Below are 21,335 nucleotides of genomic sequence, written 5' to 3'. Positions count from 1 at the left end.
CTTAGGGGTGGGATGATGGCAGGTGTGTGCCGTCAAACCTAGCCAGCTACCCGGAGCAGGCCCGTTTTCTGAAGTCGGCCGGATTCCCTGTCATCCACCCTCCTCACCTTCCCTCCTCTTCCTGGAAAGTGGATGCTGAGTCGGAAATGGGGGCAGATTTGGATTAAAACTTCTGACAAGAATCCTTCTTTCCCCAGGCTGCTGTTGTAATTCTGTAATCTCAGTCACGCTGGAGGCTGAGTAAGAAGATTATAAATTCAAGGCCAGCCTGGGCAACTTAGTTTCTTTCTCAAACTAAAAATTATTATTATTGATAATAATAATTAGCAACAACAATAAAGAACAGTTGCCTAACATGTGTGAAGCCTTTATGTTTAATACCAATATCTTCCCATGCTCACAAAAATATGCAGTTTTTTTTTCTGTAAGGGAGGGAGCACTCGTGTAATCCTGGTACTTGTGAGGCTGAGCAGGAAGATCGTCAGGAGTTCAAGATCAGCAGCAGGAGTTTTACAAGGAGTTCCTGTCTCAGACAAACACAAAACAAATTATAGAGACTTAATTTATAGGCTAAAAGCATTGGCCATTCTTCCAGACTACCCAGGTCCAAGTCTCAGAACCTACATGGCTGCTGGAAACTGCCTGTAACTGGGGTTCTAAGGGACCCAATGCCTTCTTCTGGCCTTCTTGGGCATTAAGCATGCCCATGATGTATAGACATACACATAAAATAATAAAATAATTTTTAAAAATTAAAAAGAGTGCTTCTTTCCTAAGGCCAGTGTCTTTTTTTTTTCCATATCCGCTTTGGAGAAGCTTTGAGAGTAGAGGAAGTTTATATGCTTGTGGTTGGAGACACAGAAAATGCGAAAATATGGAAAAGGGCCAGGGGAAAGAGTGGGGATGACGTCAGCACTGTGTTGGTCCTGGGACAATCATCATAGAGGGAGGAGGGTTTCAAACCGGAAGTCACTGTAGGGGTAAGAGAGGCAGTGACAGGCCGGGGCCTTGGTGGTGCACACCTTTAATCCCAGCACTTGGGAGGGACTGGCAGGCAGATCTCTGTGAGTTCGAGGCCAGCCTGGTCTACAAAGCAAGTTCCAGGACAGGCTCCAAAACTACACAGAGAAACTCTGTCTCAGAAAAAGAAAGAAAGGAAAGAAGGAGGGAAGGAAGGAGGGAAGGAAGGAAGAGAGGGAGGGAGGGAGGGAGGGAGGGAGGGAGGGAGAGAGAGTGCAGGGTCAGTTGGTAGATATAGAGTTGGTACCCCACCCTAGAGAAAGCTGCAGAAGCCTGAAGTTCCAGAGCATCTCCGTAATCAGAACTGGAAAGTGCTGAGATTGGATACTGATGGAGTCAGAGGCCTGGCTACTGTGTTATATCAATGAGCCTCAGGCAAAGGGTGGGAACAGAAAGGAAGGGCTGGTTCTAGAGTGTCAGGGGTTAAATTTAGAGCCTCCCAAATGTAGCCAAACACTTTACCACTGAGCTATGTCCACAGCTCTCTCTCTCTCTCTTTTTTTTACTTTTTATTTTGAGACAAAGTTGACAAAGTTGTCTAGAAGTTGTGTGAGCTTCGCCTATGTAGACATTAGCAAACAAGTATTCACTCCAGAGAGTACCAATGACAGCGCAACCAAAGAAACAATCCCACCCAAATCTAACCTAATGAGTCAACAAGTTTATTACTTACGGGAGTATGGGTGAGAGATTACAAGAGCATGAATAACTCAAAGGCAGCTGCATCATGTTGAAAACAACATGGATGAAGCTTCCTACACAATTTATAAGCTCAGAGATTGAACTGCTCTTAGCCACAGTTACTGATTTTATAACCTGGAACTGTGTCTTTGCAAATCTTGTAACTTTCAGGAACTTTCTGAGCTTTGTAAGTTTGCTTTATATCCTGAGTCTTATGGGCCTTCCTCTTCTCCCCAGGAGGATACAGTTGCACAACACCCCTTCCTCTGATTTATTTTTTTCAAAATAGGGTTTCTCGTCAGGCAGTGGTGGCATATGCCTTTAGTCCCAGGGCTTGAGGCAGAGACAGGCAGATCTCTGTGAGTTCCAGGACAGCCAGGGCTACACAGAGAAATCCTGTCTCAAAAAACCAATCCACTCAAAAAATAGACAAAAAACACCCTCCCCCCCCCCCCAAAAAAAAAACAGGGTTTCTTTGTGAAGTCCTTGCTGTTCTGGAACTCTCTGTAAACCAGGCTGGCCTCTCACTCAGAGATCTACCTGCCATTGCCTCCCCAGTGCTGGGATTAAAGATCTGTGCCACAATGCCCCACATCTGACTCTCACATTCTTTCTACGTCTTCTTCTGTGACATTTCCTGAACCTTGGAGAGGGTGTTTACTTTCTTCCATTTATGGCTGAAAAATAATCCATTATATCTAAGACGGGAGGGTGATTTATCAGAATGACTTACAGATTGTGGTCCAACTGCCTCTGAATGGAAGGTCCAAGAATCCAGGAGTTGTTCAGTCCACGAGGCTGGATGTCTCAGGTGCTCTTCAGGATATGCTGGGATCCTGCAGTAGTATGCTCAAACACCAGGGAAGGAATGGACGTGCTAGCCAGGCAAGACGAAGCAGGCAAAGAGCAAAAGCTTCCTTCTTTGGTGTCCTTGTATAGGCCTCCAGCAGAGGCATGGCCTGGATTAGAGGCGGATTTTCCAAGATCAAAAGACCTGTATTAAAGTTGTGTCCTCCTGCCTCAAAGATCTGGATTCTAAGTGGCTCTCCCCACTTCTTATTAAGCAAAAGTCACTCGTAAGTGTGCCACTCCATTTTTGGGTCTTAGTTAATTCCTGATATTGTCAAGTTGATAACCAAGAACAGCCATCATAGTAGACATACAACCAATAGCAATGGTAACAATCTTCATGGTGTATGGGGACCCAGGTTTTATGGCCTCCCCATAGGAACGTAACTCACAGCTGACCCTTTACGTATCCTAAGTGCACCCTTTCCCACTAGGCATACTGACTTCATTTAAACTCCTTTTTTTAAAAAAATTATTTATTGCCGGGTGGTAGTGGCTCATGCCTTTAATCCTAGCACTCGGGAGGCAGAGACAGGTGGATCTGTGAGTTTGAGGCCAGCCTGGTCTACAGAGTGAGTTCCAGGACAGCGAGGGCTACATGGAGAAACCCTGTCTTGAAAAATCAAAACAAAACAAAATAAAACAAAATAAAAAACCTTCCTTTAACAGTTATTTTAATGTTCTTTTCTAGATGCATTTTAAAATTTGTAAGCTGCTCAAGGGTTAGTGTTATACAATTAGATCTTTATATAAAGAGGGAGTAAGATCTTTAAGGGCTCATACTTATTCATTCCAAGCAAGTGCCATCTGATATCCGACAGGTTAAGAGCATACTAAAAGACCAATACACCATGAACAATAACGTCAATTACATCTTGAAAAATATCCCCTACTTGTATCAACTCTTTGTCAAAAGAGTGATTGATGCTTGGCCGGGTGGTAGTGGTGCTCGCCTTTAATCCCAGCCCTTGGGAGCAGAGGCAAACAGATCTCTGAGTTCTGAGTTTGAGGCCAGCCTGGTCCAGAGAGTGAATTCCAGGGCAGTCAGGGCTATACAGAGAAACCCTGTCTCAGAAAACAAACAAACAAGCAAGCAAGAGAAAAAAAAAAGTGTGATGCTCAGCACCTGTGAGACAGTGCCTAAAGATAGCTTCCGGGCATGGCAGCACAAGCCTTTGCAATCCCAGCCGTGGTTACATCTTGAGAATCTGTTTGCTGCTTTTTGCTTTGTTTTGTTTGTTTGTTTGTTTGGTTGGTTGGTTTTGTCCTGGAACTCACTCTGTAGGCTAGGCTGACCTCCATCTCAGAGATCCACCCCGCTCTGCCTGACCACTCCCCAGACAGAAACTGTCTTTAGATGACTAGGTGAAAGACCTAGGAAGCTAACAAAGCTCTCCAGGCTCAGAAAGCTGCTAAATTGTAAAATTTCAGAAGCCCTTTGCCCAAGGTGCTAGAAGCCCTTAGCAACTGCCAGGAAGAGGGCAGTCTCCAAGCAGCTGCCTGCGGGTTCTGCCGGAGCTCCACAGGGACAGCTGCCTTCCAGGACAGCCAGGCTTGTCTCATAACCTTTTACCCGAACTCCTGCAAATAATCTCAGTAGATGTACTGGTTTAGTAAGCTAGACTTCCTTGAAGTTGTTTTTTTTTTGTTTGTTCTTGCAACCACGTCTGGGCACATCTCCCCAGGAAAAATCATTCACCAGGTACAGAGATGGATCTGCCTCCTTTGGCCCTCCATAGTCCAGCCATTTTTCATGTCATCTGGTCTTTTATTTGCCTTTGTTGCTAAGGCATCACTGGATGCTTCTACATCCCCAGCGGTTTTAGGGCTAACCTGCACAGGCTCAGCTCCACTCAGGTTCAGGGGGAACATGGCCATGCTCTGACCTGTCGTGGCTGCCCCTGGAGTCCAATCTCTGGTTCTGACAGGCTCTGGGAGAGCTGTGTGGGCCCTGGATGTGCATCAGTCACTGCTGATCCATGAAAGGTCCCCTGACTGGGGGAATAATCTCCATCTCCTGTAATTTTCTCACAGGGGAGACTCAAGTGTGACCTGTCCAACCACCACCACCTGGCTAAATACTTTTTTAAAAAATAAGAATTGCCTTGGTGCCGAATTGCTTTGGTGCCTGGTGGTGGCAGTACACACCTTTAATCCCAGCACTTGGGAGGCAGAAGCAGGCGGATCTCTTTGAGTTCGAGGCCAGCCTGGTCTACAAGAGCTAGTTCCAGGAGAGGCTCCAAAAGCTACAGAGAAACCCTGTCTCGAAAAAAATCAAAAAACAAAACAAAAAAAAAAACCAAAACAAAACAAAAAAAAGAATTGCCTTTGTCATGGTATCTCTTCCCAATAATACAACAGTGACTAAGACATTAGGACTCAGGTTTGGCAGCAAATACCTTTACCTGTGAAGCCATCTTGTTTACCCACAACGGGACATTTCTCGGTCCAGTTGTGTTTGACCCAGGGTCCTAAGGTGCTAGATCACCCTAAATTAAACTGCCACTGTGGCTGTAACTTCGTTGATACATGCCAATGAAAATTAAATATTCAAGCCAGGTGGTTAGTGGAGCACACCTTTAATCCCAGCACTGGGAGACAGAGGTAGGCAGATTCCTGAGTTTGAGGCCAGCCTGATCTACAGAGTGAGTTCCAGGACAGCCAGGGATACATAGAGACAGTGTCTCAAACAACCAAGAACATCTACAGAAACAATGGAGAGCTGGAGAGAGGACAGCAGTTTAGAGCTCTTGCTGTCAATCCCACCAACTGGGGACAGAGACAAGTCATTCTGGTGTTCGATGACCAATCAACCTTCCAAAACAACAAGTTCCAAGTTCACTGAGAAACACTGGCTCAAAAAATAAGGTAGCAAGCCGGGCGGTGGTGGCGCACGCCTTTAATCCCAGCACTCGGGAGGCAGAGGCGGGCGGATCTCTGTGAGTTCGAGGCCAGCGTGGTCTACAAGAGTTAGTTCCAGGACAGGCTCTAAAAAAGCTGCAGAGAAACCCTGTCTCGAAAAACCAAAAAAAAAAAAAAAAAAAAAAAAAAGGTGGCAAGTGATAGAAGACACCTGGCATCAACCTCTGGCCTCCCCATGCATGCACGGAGAAACTGGTGAATACCCAAGCACAGACACAGTTAGGGTTAAACAGCAGCACTGGAGACAGTGAGTCAGAGGACTAGTAACCAGGTCTAATCAGATTGTCCAATCAGCCAGTAGGCTGTCCCTGTCTGGAAGCTGTGTCCCTCTTATCTGGTCAATTTGATTATATCTAGTTACAAGGCCAACTAAGGTTACAGAAAGAGTCCCTGCCCTTCTCCCCCACTCTCCATCCCCGCAAAAAAATAGTCTTAGGAAGTTAATGAAACAAGGTTCAGAAACTGTAACACACACACGTGCACACATACGCATACACCACACACACTCACATACACCACACACATACATAAACATACACACACCACACACACACACACACACACACACACAGAATCTCCAACACAAGGTAAGAATCCTGTTTTCTTGTGTAGTTTTTTTGTTTGTTTTTGTTTTTGTTTTGTTTTTTGAAACAGGGTTTCTCTGTGTATCTCTGCTGTCCTGGAACTCACTTTTTAGGCCAGCCAGCCTCAAACTCACAGAGATCCACCTGCCTCTGCTGCCCGAGTGGTGGGATCAAAGGTGTGCGCTACCACCGCCCACTTTGGATAGTTTTTAAAAAGATATTTGCTTATTTATTTTGGCTTTTCGAGACAGGGTTTCTCTGTGTAACAACCCTGGCTGTCCTGGAACTCACTCTGTAGACTAGGCTGGCTTCAAACTCACAGAAATCTGCCTGCTTCTGCCTCCCAGTGCTGGGATTAAAGGTGTGCGCCACCAACTACCCTGCTAAGATCTTTACTATTCATGTTCATTCATGTATGTGTGCCAATACCTGTGGATGCCAGAAGAGTCATTAGATCCTTTGGAGCTGGGGTCACAGGTCTTGGGAGCCAACGGACATGGGTGCTGAGATCTAAACTCTGATCCTTGTGTTGGAGCAACACACACTCTTAACCTCTGAGCTGTCGCTCCAGTCCCCTTGGCTTTTAAAGGCATGTATGAATTTATTTTGTGTATGAATGTTATTATGGGTGGGTTGTGGACAGGCTTGTGCCATGGTTTCTTGTGAAGGTCAGAAGACAACTTTTAGGAGTTGATTCCTCTTTCTGTTGTACAGACCCAGGGAGACTGAACCCAGTCTCCACAAGATTGGCAGCAAGTGCCATTATCCCTGAGCCATCTTGCCAGCTCCATCCAGAGAGTCCTTTTTTATAGAAAGGGGATGTGAGGGTCAACCAAGCTAAAGATCTACTCTGGGTCACTTGATGGCAACTCATTTCAACTAGTTGTGCTTGCTTCCAAGTTTCTAAAATGGTATTTATTTACTTTTTATGGTACTAGGATTTATAATCAGTAGGCTGCTAAGCCACACCCCCAGACCTAAAACACTACTATTAAGAATATTTTGATGATGATGATGTGTGTAGGCGCAAGTGTGGGCAAGAGGTTAACCTCCCACATCGCTCCTCAGGAGCATTCACCTGGGACTTGGGGATCAACAGCGGCTGGGCTTGTTGGTAAGCCAGTGAGCTCCAGGGATCCTCCGGTCTCCACCTCCCCGGGTTGTATAACAAAAGATCACTACCATGCGGTGCTATTTTTTGTGGGGGGGAGGGAGGTCTACAGCTCGCACCTGGGTCTTCGCTCGCTCATCAAGCCTTTAGCAGTTGAACTAATGCCCCAAACCTAAAATATTACTTCTTTTCCTCCTTCCCTCCATCCTTGTTCCCTCTTCCTTCTCTCTTTTTTAAGTCTCCATATTGTGTAGTCAATGCTGAACTTGAGCTCCGATCCTTTCAACGGTGGTATTACAGATCTGGAGTACCACATCCAGATTAAAACAGCCTTGGATCACTGAAGAGGCCAGACTTGCTGAGAAACATGTGAGAAGCGTGAGACTTAGCCAAAGGACACGATGTCCTGGCACTAGGTTTGGGGGCACTTTCTCATCCAGCCCGCGGGACAGGACCGTGGGAGTCTGGGTCTCCGCTTCCCAGTTGCTTGCCCTGCAAACCCGCGATAACGCTGCGGGCAACACCACGCGGCCGCCTCGGCCAGCCGCACGTGGGACTGCAATTCCCGGGAGGGCGGCTCAGGGTCACCTTTGTCACGTGGCTGCCACGGACCAATCGGTGGCCGCCTCGGCCAAAGCCCTGCTTGTAACGAGGAGGCTTGGAGAAAGGCGAGCTTTGCAACCTGGGCGTGGCGAGAAAAGACTGCCAAGTCTCGTCCTATCAAGTATACCCCAGATCCAGCTGTCGCTCAGTGCCCATCCATCAGGATTTGCAACTCCCCGACATCAGCGCTCAGACAGGAGGGGCGAGATTGGACTGACCGTCCAAGCATTCTCGTGGGCTCCAGGTCTCTCCCACCCACCCGCTCTTGTGCTTCCTTGAGTTTTTGTGCGTCTAGTTCTGCTAGAGTACCAGCTCTTACCTTCCTTCTTTTCCCAATCTTCTCTTCCTGCCTCACCCCCTTTAGGAGAAAAGCAGGTATCTCCAGGCCCAGCCTCTTATCTTCTCTCCTGCTCTTTCCGCAAGACGACCTTTGTCCCAGCCCCAGCTGTAATCTGGCCTCAGATCTTCGATAGTGAATCTGTTGGCAGTTGAAAATCTTTATTTCACATCTACTTTGGAATCAGTGGGGTTTCCAGGGCATCCCAGAATCCTCTGAGCCCCTTGTAAATAAGGTTTCCATAAGATGGGCTTGCCTTTTCTTTTCCCACCCTGACCTCCCATCAACCAGAAGTGTTCTCTGTCACATCCCAGCGTGTCCTTTTCCTCCAGGGAGGAGTCTCGCCTATCTTCCCTTGCATCTCCTAAACCCCAGCAAGGCCTGAGCCCAATCTCTCTCTCCCAGACTTGCCCCAGAGTTCCAAACTCTGCCCTAGATATTTTACCGGTACAGGTTCTTATTTATTTCATAAATAAGCCTTGGGGACCGGTAGGGGGTGGGGTAGGGTTCAGTAGTATAGCATTTGCCAAGGAAGCTCTGGGTTCTGGGTTTCATCCTCAGCACCTACAGTTAAAGCTATGTTTCTATTTATAACCATATATCTGAGTACGTAGTTAGGATGCGTGTTAGCTGCTTGAGTATTTTGGCCTCTCATAACCACTACAGTAGTTACACGATAAAGAATGCTTAGCAGCTGAGCTGGGTGTGGTGGCCTCTGGGAGGCAGAGGCAGTCACATGTCTGAGTTTTAAGGTGAACCTGTTCTACATAGTGAATTCTAGGCCAAACAGGGTAGCAAAACCCTGTCTCAAAAGGAATGCTTGAGGCTAGGATTGCAGACCCTTGTCTAGCATGCACAAGGTTCTGGGTTGGTCCCTAACACCCAAAAATAAAAGCGTAAACAAGTAAAGTCAGCATAAGATTTGACTGAAAGTGTTTAGTTAGTTGCCTCTGGTTATTTATTTATTTACAGCATTACTTTTGGTTTTTCGAGACAGAGTTTTCCTGTTTGGCAGTTCTGGAGCTCACGTTGTAGACCAGGCTGGCCTCGAACTCACAGAGATCTTCCTGTCTCTGCCTCTGGAGTGCTGGGATTAAAGATGTGCAGCACCACCCATCTGGTTTTTGTTTTTTGAAGCTGGAAGAGTCTGGGAATGCAGTCTCTAGAGTCTAGAATATATATATACACTGCACTGCCTGAGTATATACACACTATATTCTATATAACATGTATGGGAGAAAGGAAGGTTTCATCCCTCAGACCCACTTTTCTACAGCAGAGGCACAAACCGTCCATCACTCCACCCCTTTTGCAAACAACACTAAAGCGATCCATCTTCTCTAGCATTTCATTGCTGAGGCAGAACTCTGCTGGGCCAGCTCGGCTAAGCAGCACATTCCCCAGATGGTCAGCAGAGGCTGGAACAGGTCTCTTAGCTCAGGACCGGAAGCAACCCCGCCAGATTGGGAGATACACTGAACAGGTTCAAACTCTGGTTGGATAATCTTGGGCAGGCCATCTGACGTCTCCGAACCGTCATTTCCGCCAGTCCTTTGGGAGTTGAATGGACTGTCCCTCACTGGGATGTGGTAAGGATTCTCAGTAGATCTGAGTCCCCTAAGGGCATCACCACTCAGCTTTAAAAACAAAACACGCATTTAACGCGGGGGAGGGCTGGTGTGTGTGGAATGACACACATGCCCCAGTGTGCACGTGGAGGTCAGAGGACAGCTTTTAGGAGTCTCTTCTGTCTTCCCACCATGTGTGTTCCAGAGATTGAATCCAGGCCGTCAGGTTAAATACCTTTCCCTCCAAGGCCAGCTCTAACTCCTTCTTAGCTTTTATTTTGGTTGAAAGGCAGAGGGGAGTGGTTTTCATGATGCACTGTCACCCCCATGTGACTTAGCGAGGGAATTACACAGCGAAGTTCCCACCCAGGAAAGGCTTTTGGACTCTAGAGTCCGGCTCTACCTAAACCTACTTCACCTTTTGTTCCGGGCAGCTTTGAGGAAATCTTTCCAAATACATGTGATCATGATGTTTGCTGCTAGAAACCTCCCATGCTTCAGCAGAGACCCAAACCATCACCAAGGCCCCTGAGATCTGTCGGCACAGCTCTAGTTTCGGCTGCAGTCTCTGTGCAGACACCTCAGCCTCCACTGTCTGAGACACCTCCCCCAATCCGCGGCTATTGCAGAGGTACAGGAAAGTCTCTGAGGACGGGGAACTGAAGGGCTGGAAGAGGAGCATGTTTGGAGAATCAATAGGGAGGAAGAGAGTGTTCTAGAAAGAGGCAACAACCCTGTGCTGGACTGGAGGCACTCATGTGGGAGGGCCTGTCAGGGGACTGGGACTGAGGAGGGATGGACTGAAATCCACGGAAAGGAAGCCACACACTGCAGGCCTGGATTGTGTTAGGGAGCCTAGACCCAATCCTGCAGTCAGTGGAGGGCTTTGGATAGGAGCAATTAGCAGCTCCTCTGAGCATGGATTAGCAACTGTCCTCCAGGGGAAGCTGGAGAGAGGGCACTTGTTAAGAGCACTTGCTGCTCTTGCAGAGGACCAGGGTTCCATTCCCAGCACCTATGCGTGGGCTCACAACCATCTGGGACTGGGTGATTTGATGGTTTCATTTGAGTTCTGCAGTGTGGAGACACACATGCAGATATACATTCATACACACGAAATAAAATAAATAAACCTAAAAAAATAAAAGACTGAAAACTGTCCTCCAAGAATATCATGATGAGGGCTGGAGAGATAGCTCAGTGGTTAAGAGCATTGCCTGCTCTTCCAAAGGTTCTGAGTTCAATTCCCAGCAACCACATGGTGGTTCACAACCATCTGAAATGAGATATGATGCCCTCTTCCTGCCTGCAGGCAGACACACAGAATATTGTATATATAATAAATAAATAAATAATTTTAAAAAAGTAAAAAAAAAAAAAAAAAAGAATATCATGATGACCACAAGCTGGAGAATTCATTGCTTCCTAGGTTCCCAACACAAACCTCCACTGAACCAGGCCAAAACAAGATGCTGCAGTCCCTGTGACCACCAGGAGGTGGCACCAATATCCTAATATGTCACCCTGACTCTGCTCTGATTTATTGCCTTCATAGACCAGAGAGGAGAAGAAAAAGAGTGGATAAGGAAAGGGCCAGAAAATGAGTAGAAAAGAGGCTAGGGATAGTCAGGGTGCAGAACGCAGGACGATGGAACTAGCGTGGAGCTGGCTTTTGTTTTTTGAGGGCATAGCAAGGCATGTTGGTCTGGCATCTGTTTTCTTCATACCTGTGGGTGCTGAGCCAGTGCTGCAGCTATGCACCCATAACCCCATTTATGAAAGCTCAGTCTCTCCTACACCCCTCCACCCCACCCTCTTCATCCTCCTCCTCCTTTCTTCTTTCTTCTCTTTCTTACTTCTGCTTTTTCTTCTTTTACGTTGAGACAGGGTCTCTGTAGCCCTTGATGGCCTGGAACTCACTCTGTAGATCAGGCTGGCCTTACACTCACAGAGAGCTTCCTTCCTCTGCCTTAAGAGTGCTGGGATTAAAGGCATGCGGTCAGGCGCCACCACCGCTCGGCAAGTGCTGGGAATAAAAGCTCCCTTTTGGCAAATTCTTTATGCTTGACCTGGAGACTGCTGGTCCTCGCTGGAACCTTGGAATACCGGGAGGCAAATGACCTGAGGTCTCAGGTCAGGGGATAGGAGTGAGTCGTGGCTCTAGGAACACTCGCTGACTCCTTGTTTTGTCCCCAGAGGAAGTTGTGCTCCAGTTCCCAGTTGTGTCTCTAACCAACACTATAACCACCTTACCTGGTCCTCCATATCCCTGTGATGCTGGCTCTCTGGTCTCCTAACTGGCCTGATGTGAATCTGGAACCTCTGAGGCTCTTCACAGTCAGCTTCATCTGACACCAAGTTCTCCTTCACTCTGCATGTATCTGTCCACTAGTCGCCAGGAGCCCCTCAGATGTCCCTGGTGCCTGCCTGCCTTGCTCGAGGCCTTCGTGGCGCCTGTCCCCTCTGGTTGGAATGTTCTCCTCACTGGACACTGTCCTCCCGCAGCTCCTCCCCGAGGGGATCCTTTCCTGTCCTAGCAGGACTGTCCAGCCGCTGACCTTCAGGGCTTCCTATGTAACCAGAGTCAGTGTTTTCTTGATTTTTGTTTAGTTGGGAGCTCCTGGGAGACAAGGGACAGGCCTGTCTATTTTCACTCCGGTGGGGCAGGGAGCAGTTACCTTCCCTTGGTGCCCAGAAGCATCTGGTTCTCCTTCCTCTGTCTGCTTAGCCCTTCACTCTCCAGGATGCGCACTGAGGCCATCCCCTTCCAGAGGCACCAGTGACTGGGCTTTTGTTCTTCCCTTTCTTTTTGTTTGGTTTTGAGGTAGGATTGCACCTGGAACTCATTCTGTAATCCAGGCTCCCTCCGACTCACGGTTACCATCTAGTCTCGGCCTCCTAACTTCTGGGAATATAGGCATAAACGACCATACCCAACCCCCACCTCTTCCTTTTTCGGTGTTTTTAGACAGTATCTTAATGTTTGTAATAATTATTAAGCTTTTCGTTACACTTTATTTATGTATTCATGTCCATGAGGCGCCATTTGTAAACAGAGACTATTTTTTTGTTCCTGTCTGCCCAGGCCAGAATAATCGCACAGAAACTATATTAATTACCACACTGTTTGGCCTATTAGCTCAGGCTTCTTATTAGCTAACTCTAACATCTTAAATGAACCCATTTTTATTATTTTATATTTTACCACGAGGCTCACAGCTGTTTCTGTCTCTTAAGACAGGGTCTCTTGTGGTCTAGGTGGGCAATGAGTTTGCTGAGTAGAGCAGATCATCCTGAACTGTCGAGCCTCCTGTTCCCAAATCCCAAGTGCTGAGGTTACAAGTGTGCATCCCTGGCTTGGTGCTGGGGATAGCTTTCAGAACCCCCCCCCCCCGAAACACAAGCTCTGCCACAGTCGTACCCCAACCTCCCAGTGTTTGCGGACCAGGCAAACTCCAGCTTCTCAGAGGTCACCTGACTAGTAAAGACAGAACAAATAAACAGAGGACTAAATGGAGACAAAGAGAAGAGGACTTCAGCCCGTGGTCGGATGAAGCCTGCCTTTAGGAAGGGACCTTTGTCCTGAGAGCCAGCCGGAAGACCCTGGGGAAGAGTGTGGCAGGTGCTGAGACCTGCCTGTGCAGAAGGGAACAGAGCTTAGAGTGGTAGAAAAAAACAGAAAGATGGGCAGTGGTGGTGCATGCCTTTAATCCCAGGACTCTGGAAGTAGAGGGTAGGTGATCTCTGTGAGTTTTAGGCCAGCCTGGTCTATGAAGCAAGTTCCAGGAAATCCAAGACTATTAAACAGAGAAACCTTGTCTCAGAAAACAAACAAAACCAAAAAACCAAAACAAAAGATTTATTTGTTTTATTTAGAAATTTAAAGATTTGTTTATTTTTGTTTTGACTGCATGTATGCATGTGTACCACATCTATGCTTGGTGCTCATGGAGGTCAGAAGACGGCATTAGATCCTCAAAACAAGATTTACAGATGGCTGTGAGCTTCCATGTGTGTACTGGGAACCAAACCTCGGATCTCAAGAAGAGCAACAAATACTTTTAATTGCTAAACCATCTCTCTAGCCCCCTGAGGATTTTATTTTTAATTTGTGTGTCTCTGTGTGTGTGTCTGTATATCTGTGTTCATGCATGTGCAGGTGAGTGCCCAAGAAGGTCAGAGGAGGGTGTTGGATTCCTTGAAGCTAAAGTTACAGGTAGCTGATGTGAGTGCTTGGAACCAAACTCAGTCCTTTGGAAGAGCAGCAAGCTCTTCCAATTACAACATAGGGAGTTTAAGGCCACCTGGGCGGCAGACCCTGTGTCTTAGTTACTGTCCCAGGACAGCCAGGGCTACACAGAGAAACCTTGTTTGGTAAAACAAAAACAAAATAATTGAGATAGGTATAGTGGCACACACTTTTAATTCCAATGCTCAGGAGGCAGAGGCAGGCAGATTTCTGTAAGTTTTGAGACCAGCCATGTTTACACAATGAGTTCCAGGCCAACCAGGGCTATATAAAGAGAATTGTCTCAAACAACAAACAGCCAGGCGGTGGTGGTGTCTGTCTTTAATCCTAGCACTCAGGAGGCAGAGGCAAATAGATCTCTGAGTTCCAGTCCAGCCTGGTCTACAGAGCAAGTACCATGATAGCCAAGGCTACATGGAGAAACCCTGTCTCAAACAACATCAACAACAAAACAAAAAAGAAGACAACATTTAACTGGAGGCTGGTTTAGTTTCAGAGGGCTAGTCCACAGTCAGTATGCTGGGAAGCAGACAGGCAGAGAGGTATCGTGTTACAGCAGTAGCTGGGAGCTTATCTTCAGGTAGCAGGTGAGAGAGAGAGAGAGAGAGAGAGAGAGAGAGAGAGAGAGAGAGAGAGAGAGAGAGACAGACAGAGACACAGAGACAGAGAGAGAGAGAGACAGAGAGACAGGCCCACCCCCACAGTGACATACCTTCAACAAGGCCACACCTCCTAACCCTTCCTAAACAGTTCCATTAACTCAGGATCAAGCATGCAAACATATGAGCCTACAGGGATCGTTCTCATTTAAACCATCACACCCTGTCTACTCCCCTCCTCAGCACCTCCCCAAAAATCCTCACTCTCACCCCTCACCCTCACTCCTCAACTTCACCTCTCACCCTCACCCCTTGGGAGGCAGAAGGATTCCAAACCAGGTTCAGCCTCTGCTTCACAGGGAGTTTCATGACACAAGCTGGGGATGTAGTCTAGCATATCACTGAGTTCTATCCCCAGCCCTAGAATACTTGGAGCTTTTGTAACTAGGCCTTACACAAATCAGATACCAATAGTGAAGGAGAGGCAGACCAAGCATGATCTTGCACTCCTTTAATCCAACACTTGGAAGGCAGAGGCAGGTGGATCTCTGAGGTTCGGGCTAGGGAGAGACAATAAAACCCAGTCTTTTTTTTAATTGATATTTATTTTTTTTTTCTTTTTCTTTTTTTTTTTTTTTAAAGATTTATTTATTTATTTATTATGTATACAGTGTTCTGTCTGCATGTATGCCACCAGACCAGAAGAGAGCACCAGATCTCATTACAGATGGTTGTGAGCCACCATGTGGTTGCTGGGAATTGAACTCAGGACCTCTGGAAGAGCAGGCAGTGCTCTTAACCTCTGAGCCATCTCTCCAGCCCCTTAATTGATATTTATTGAGCTCTACATTTTTCTTTGCTCCCTTCCCTGCCTCTCCCCTCCCTCCTTCAATCCTCCCCCAGGTCCCCATGCTCCCAGTTTACTCAGAAGATCTTGTCTTTTTGTACTTTCTACTTCCCATGTAGATTAGATCTATGTAAGTCTCTCTTAGTGTCCGCATTGTTGTCTAAGTTCTCTGGGATTGTGGTTTGTAGGCTGATTTTCTTTGCTTTATGTTTAAAAACCACCTATGAGTGAGTACATGTGATAATTGTCTTTCTGTGTCTGGGTTACCTCACTCAAAATAATGTTTTCTAGCTCTATCCATTTTCCTGCAAAATTCAAGATTTAATTATTTTTTTCTGCTGTGTAGTACTCCATTGTGTAAATATATCACACTTTTCTTATCCATTCTTCGATCAAGGGGCATTTAGGTTGTTTCCAGGTTCTGGCTATGACAAACAAAGCTGCTATGAACATAGTTGAGCACATGTCCTTGTGGCACAATTGAGCATCCTTTGGATATGTACCCAAAAGTGGTATTGCTGGGTCTTGAGGAAGGTTGTTTCCTAATTTTCTGAGAAATCGCCATACTGACATCCAAAGGGGTTGTACCAGATTGCATTCCCACCAGCAATGTAGAAGTGTTCCCTTTTCCCCACAACCTCTCCAGCATAGGTTGTCATTAGTGTTTTTGATCTTGTCCATTCTTACAGGTGTAAGATGAAATCTCAGAGTTGTTTTGATTTGTATTTCTCTGATGACTAAGGATGTTGAACTAAGGCTGTATGACTTAAGTGTCTTTTAGTCATTTTAGATTCCTCTGTTGAGAGTTCTCTGTTTAGGTCTGTACCCCATTTTTTATTGGATTATGTGTTCTTTTGGTGTCCAATTTCTTGAGTTCTTTGTATATTTTGGAGATCAGACCTCTGTTTGATGTGTGGTTAGTAAAGATCTTTTCCCATTCTGTAGGCTGTTGTTTTGTCTTGTTGACCGTGTCCTTTGCTTTACAGAAGCTTTTCAGTTTCAGGGGGGTCCCATTTATTGTTTCAGTGTCTGTGCTGCTGGGGTTCTATTTAGGAAGTGGTTCCCTGTGCCAATGTGTTCAAGTGTATTTCCCACTTTCTCTTCTATAAGGTTCAGTGTGGCTGGCTTTATGTTGAAGTCTTTGATCCATTTGGACTTGAGTTTTGAGCATGGTGATAGATATGGGTCTATTTTCATTTTTCTACATGTTGATATCCAGTTATGCCAGCACCTCTTGTTAAATATGCTTTCTTTTTTTCCATTTGATATTTTTTGCTTCTTTATCAAATATCAGGTGTTTGAAGATGTGTGGATCGATATCCGGGTCTTCTATTTGGTTCCATTGGTCCTCCTGTCTGTTCTTTTGCCAATAACAGGCTGTTTTCAGTACTATAGCTAAAACCCAGTCTTAAAACAAAACAGAAGGCAGGAAGGAACAGAGACATGGAAGATTCCCTACGTTAGGCCAGTCATTTCCCTCCTAGGAGGAAGCAACTGCTATCACTACCTACTTATTTTCCCCACGTTAAAGGATGCCTGGAAACACCTGTTGGGAATATTTGAGCAAATTGTAAAGATGTGTTGATGTCTTACCTTGCCTGTGTAAGGCACCTGATTGGTTTAATAAAGAGCTGAATGGTCAATACCTAGGTAGGAGAGGTTAGGCAGGACTTCCAGGCAGAGAGAGCAATTGGGACTGAATCTAGGCACACAAGGGAAATACCATCTAGATGCATAGGGAGACGGACTTACAGAATGGAAGAGAGGCAAAAAGCCATGTGGAAGAATGTAGATTAACAGGAATAAGTTAATTTAAGTTATAAGAGCTAGTAGGACAAGCCAAAGCTAAAAGTCAAGCTTTCATAATTAATAATAAGTCTCCAAGTCATTATTTGGGGGCTGGTGGTCCCAAAAGCAAGTCCAACACCAAACACCAGCATGGCGTTCACATGGTTTTGTTTGTGCACTAGGCAAGCACTCCACCCCCTGAACTGCGTCCCCAGCCTCTTGACTTTCCCCTCTAAGGCATAAGGCTAAGGTTGTTTCCTATCTGTATTTTTTTTTTTTTGGTTTTTCAGACAGGGTTTCCCTGTAGTTTCTAGAGCCTGTCCTGGAACTAGCTCTTGTAGACCAGGCTGGCCTCGAACTCAGAGATCCGCCTGCCTCTGCCTCCCGAGTGCTGGGATTAAAGGCGTGCGCCACCACTGCCAGGCCTTCCTTTCTTTCTTTTATGATGTAAATAAATTGAGTCCAAGGACCTCATTAAACTGCATCCTGCATCAGGACACTTAGAGCAGCCCGCCTTTTGCTTTCTCTTTGTAGTCTTGCTGGCCTCTGGCCTGGAGCTCTCTTCGCAGACCAGTCTGGCTTCGGACTCACAGAGATACAGCTACGCTGTCCTCCTGAGAGCTAGGATTGAAGGTGTACATCACCACACCAGAGGAGCCCTTTTTTTGAAGGCTCCACAGCAGTGGTTCTCAACCTTCCTAACACTGTGACTCTTTAATACAGTTCCTCATGTTGTGGTGACCCCAACCACAAATTATTTTGTTGCTACTTCGTAACTGTAATTTTGCGACTGCTATGAATTGTCATATACGTATCTGATATGCAGAATATCTCATATGTGATCCCAAAGGGATGCAACCGACAGGTTGAGAACTGTGGCTCTAGCCAGAGCCTATGCTGTTCAACACATGGCTCTTCGATCATGTATTTGAGGTCATGAAAATGATAATAATCAAACGATAATGCAGGCTTGTGATTCCAACTGTTCTGGAGGTAGATTTCTGTGGGTTCCAGGACAGCCTAGTCTACAAAGCAAATTCCGCACTTGGGAGACTGAAGCAGGGGAATGGCTGGGGTCAGTGAGACCCTGTCTAGAAACTGATACTTTCAGGGGTGGTGGTCAGGCCCAAGATTCCTGCACTGAGGAGGCAGAAGAAAGAGGATCAGGACTTCAAGACTAGTCTTGGCCCAGGCTAGGGCTAGGCACAGCTTGTTGTAGCTGTGGCTGGCCCTGCGCTTCTGACGTTCCTCCCTCCAAGTCTTAAGTCCTCAGCTCCCAGGCATGCACCAGCACCCCTGGCTTCCAGGCCCTGTTGTGAAGGCTCTAAAGCCTTGCTGTTCAATACAGGTATCATTGTCCCACTCCTACAGCTGGTCCTCCTCTCCTGCCTCCATGAGGGAAGACTGGGACCTTTGGTTTCCCAGGGGCCTTTGTTGTTGACAGGTAGGGCCTGCCCAAAGAATCTCCCTGACAAGAGTCTCTTGTAAGGTCATTTGAAAAGCCTCGGGATGGTCTGCTCTCCACTGGGCTTGGGATCACAGAAGTGGGTCCCATGAGACTCCTACTCTAGGTGGAGTAGCCAGCAGTATTTGCAGTTGTGTGCAGATGTGGAATCCTGGACTGGGCTGTGAGGTCAGGAAGGCTATGCTTTTTGAACCCTGAAGTGTACAAGGGTGACTCGGACATACCAGAACTATAGAGCTCATGCCACAGCTCAGGGTCAGGTGGAGAGGTCAGTAGGGTCACATCAGGCTGGTCCTGAAGTACCAGTCCGAGAACAGTGTGGCCTGGCACCAGGGGACCTGGAATATGGAATGTGAACGTTGCTGGGCCTGGGAAGGATGTGGAGGAAGCTGGCCGAGTTCAGCTGTTGACGATTTCATGCCCCATCCTCGGTTGCTTCTTCTTGGGGACAGACTCCAGCCGTGGAGCCCAGGTGCCAATGAAGGTCAAATTTCCATAGTAAGAGAATAAAAAGGATATTTCCTCTGGGGGCTGGGGGAGAGCTGCAGCTGTCTTGCACACATACTCCCAGATTAGGCCAAATCCCACAGCAGGTGAAGGAGAGGCTCCCAGTTAGGGTCTCAGTAGGGCGATGGGAAACTGAGTATTTACAGGCTTGCCCATCCACACGATGATGCTTAGAAATAGGCATGCCTTTGTTCCTTACAGCACTTCTCTGGGCCCCAGTCCTGCCATGCATGCCCTGGGTTGGGATTTAGGGGTAGAAACAAGAAAGGTTAACTGCTTAGCTGGATCAAGGGCCATGCAGGCATGGGACAGGGGTGCCAAGAGGCTCAGACAATGGGAACAGTGTTTTCTGGGGAGAGAGAGGATGGGAGGAAGGGGCTTGTTATTGAAGTCTTGGTGTGCTGGTGGTCAGACACAGGATCCTGTGTAGGTTGAGCAAGCTCTCCATGCCATCCCAAGGCTTGTGTCATGTCTTTGTGTGTGTGTGTGTGTGTGTGTGTGTGTGTGTATGTGTGTGTGTGTTTGCATGTGTGTCCATGTGTACACCTCTGCATGTGTCTATGGAGGCCAGGGGTGCTACAGGTAAACAGCACTCCCTGGTTTATGCAGTGCTGCAGGTTGAACCCAGGATTCATGTGTGCTAAGCTAGACAATCATCTACTGACAACTACAGTCCCAGCCCCCATGTGATCTCTTGAGAGTCACTGGGGCTTGGCCAAGTGAAGGATGGGGGAAAAAAGCATCCCTTGAAAGGAAAAGCCCATGGGAAGGCTGTGACGTGGGAGGCACTGGGTCATAAGGTTACCATCAAAACAGAGCTGGGGCACTGGTGAGCTTCAGCATAGCGTCTCTCTATCCTCCCTGGGCTAACAGAGCTCCCTGTTCTGGGCCTTCCAGAGCCACTGAACACTAGGACATATTGGGCTATGCAGGGCATGGGAGTGAGCTCCACGGGCACAGACCATCTTGTCTGAGGTCCCACTTTCCTATTTTCCCCATGTGATATGGACCAATTACTTCCTCTTTCTGAGCCTCAGTGTCCCCCCTCAGCGAAATGCTGCCGGTGAGAATGTTTTCCTGGAAGGGCCACCCCGAGAAGGAAATGAACGAGTGCTTCCCCCGGTCCTGTGCCCCCTCCGCCCAGCACAGCACCCTGCCCTGGAGGCCCTGTCTTAATTGCCATGCAATAACAGCTGCTGTTTACTCAACACACATGCACTGTTTGGCAGGTGTCATCCTTCATCCCAGCATAACAGGCAGGGAAAGAGGTTCAGAGAGGGTGGCTCGTCATGGTACCTACCCCCCCCACCCAGGCACCTTCTTCCCAGGTGCTCATTCATTGCTATCAGCTTCTTGTCCGTGGGCTCCCAGATCAGAGTGTTGTCTGCCTGTCCCCCTCAGCAGTCTCCAGTGGCCTTCTGGAGAGAACCCCAGTGCTGTTCACAGGCTTGGAAGCTGCTCAGAACAGGGACAGACTAAAGGGGCTGGGCCCCAGCTGTTGCCATGCTGCCCAGAGCTGGCTGGGGAGGGAGGGCAGGCTTGAAGGAGCAGCAAGGCTTGCACAGGGGAATTAGCAGCATCTGTCTCCTGACATGGGACATCAGGAATGTGAACCAACCCAGCAACCGTGTGCTTGCCAGGGACACTGGCGGTAGGGAGGGGCACAGGCAGTCAGTCTGGTCCCTCATGGACCCCAGAAATTACCAGGCAGCAGCTGCTCCTGTCACTCCAAGCAACCTGGTTCTGGGCTCCAGTATTCGTGGGGCCTGCTGAGAACCGGGCTATCAGTCCAGCTGTTTTATGAAACCCCATTTTCTGTTTTGTTTTTACAGCACTGGTAATCAGATCCAAGTCCTTTTTCTTTGTTTCTTGTTTTGTTTTTGGTTTTGCTACAAGGCCTTACTCTAACCTCGGCCTGCTTGGGTCTCATGATGTAGACCAGGCTGAGCCCAAACTCACAGAAGTTTGCCTACCTCTGCCTCCCTGTTGTTGGGGACAGGCGTGTGCCATCATGTCTAGCCTGCTTTGTCCTCTTTCTTTTTGAAGGCTAGGTCTTATAGCTCAGGCTGGCCTATAACTCACTCTGTATCCCAAGCTGGCTTCAGATTTGAGGTGATCTCCCGAGTGCTTGCGTTACAGGTGTGAATCCTGTGTTCCTGACTTTATTTTTTTGCGACACAGTCTGTCTTTTTATCCCTGTTTGGC

At 47.3% G+C, this 21,335-nt stretch overlaps 1 long non-coding RNA gene across 1 annotated transcript; it reads right to left on the bottom strand.

Annotated features, from left to right (window-relative positions):
• Positions 1-356: 356 nt before the first annotated feature.
• Positions 357-8,188, bottom strand: LOC119816175. The gene is made up of 3 exons (XR_005285693.1): positions 8,090-8,188; positions 2,435-2,660; positions 357-523 (listed from the first exon to the last, which is right to left on the bottom strand). It is a non-coding gene; the product is annotated as an uncharacterized LOC119816175 (long non-coding RNA).
• Positions 8,189-21,335: the final 13,147 nt, after the last annotated feature.

This window comes from Arvicola amphibius, chromosome 6 (assembly GCF_903992535.2).
Source record: "Arvicola amphibius chromosome 6, mArvAmp1.2, whole genome shotgun sequence".
NCBI classification, from domain to species: Eukaryota; Metazoa; Chordata; class Mammalia; order Rodentia; family Cricetidae; genus Arvicola; species Arvicola amphibius.
Note: the sequence above shows the minus strand (reverse complement) of the source record. Positions and strands in the feature narration are given on the sequence as shown.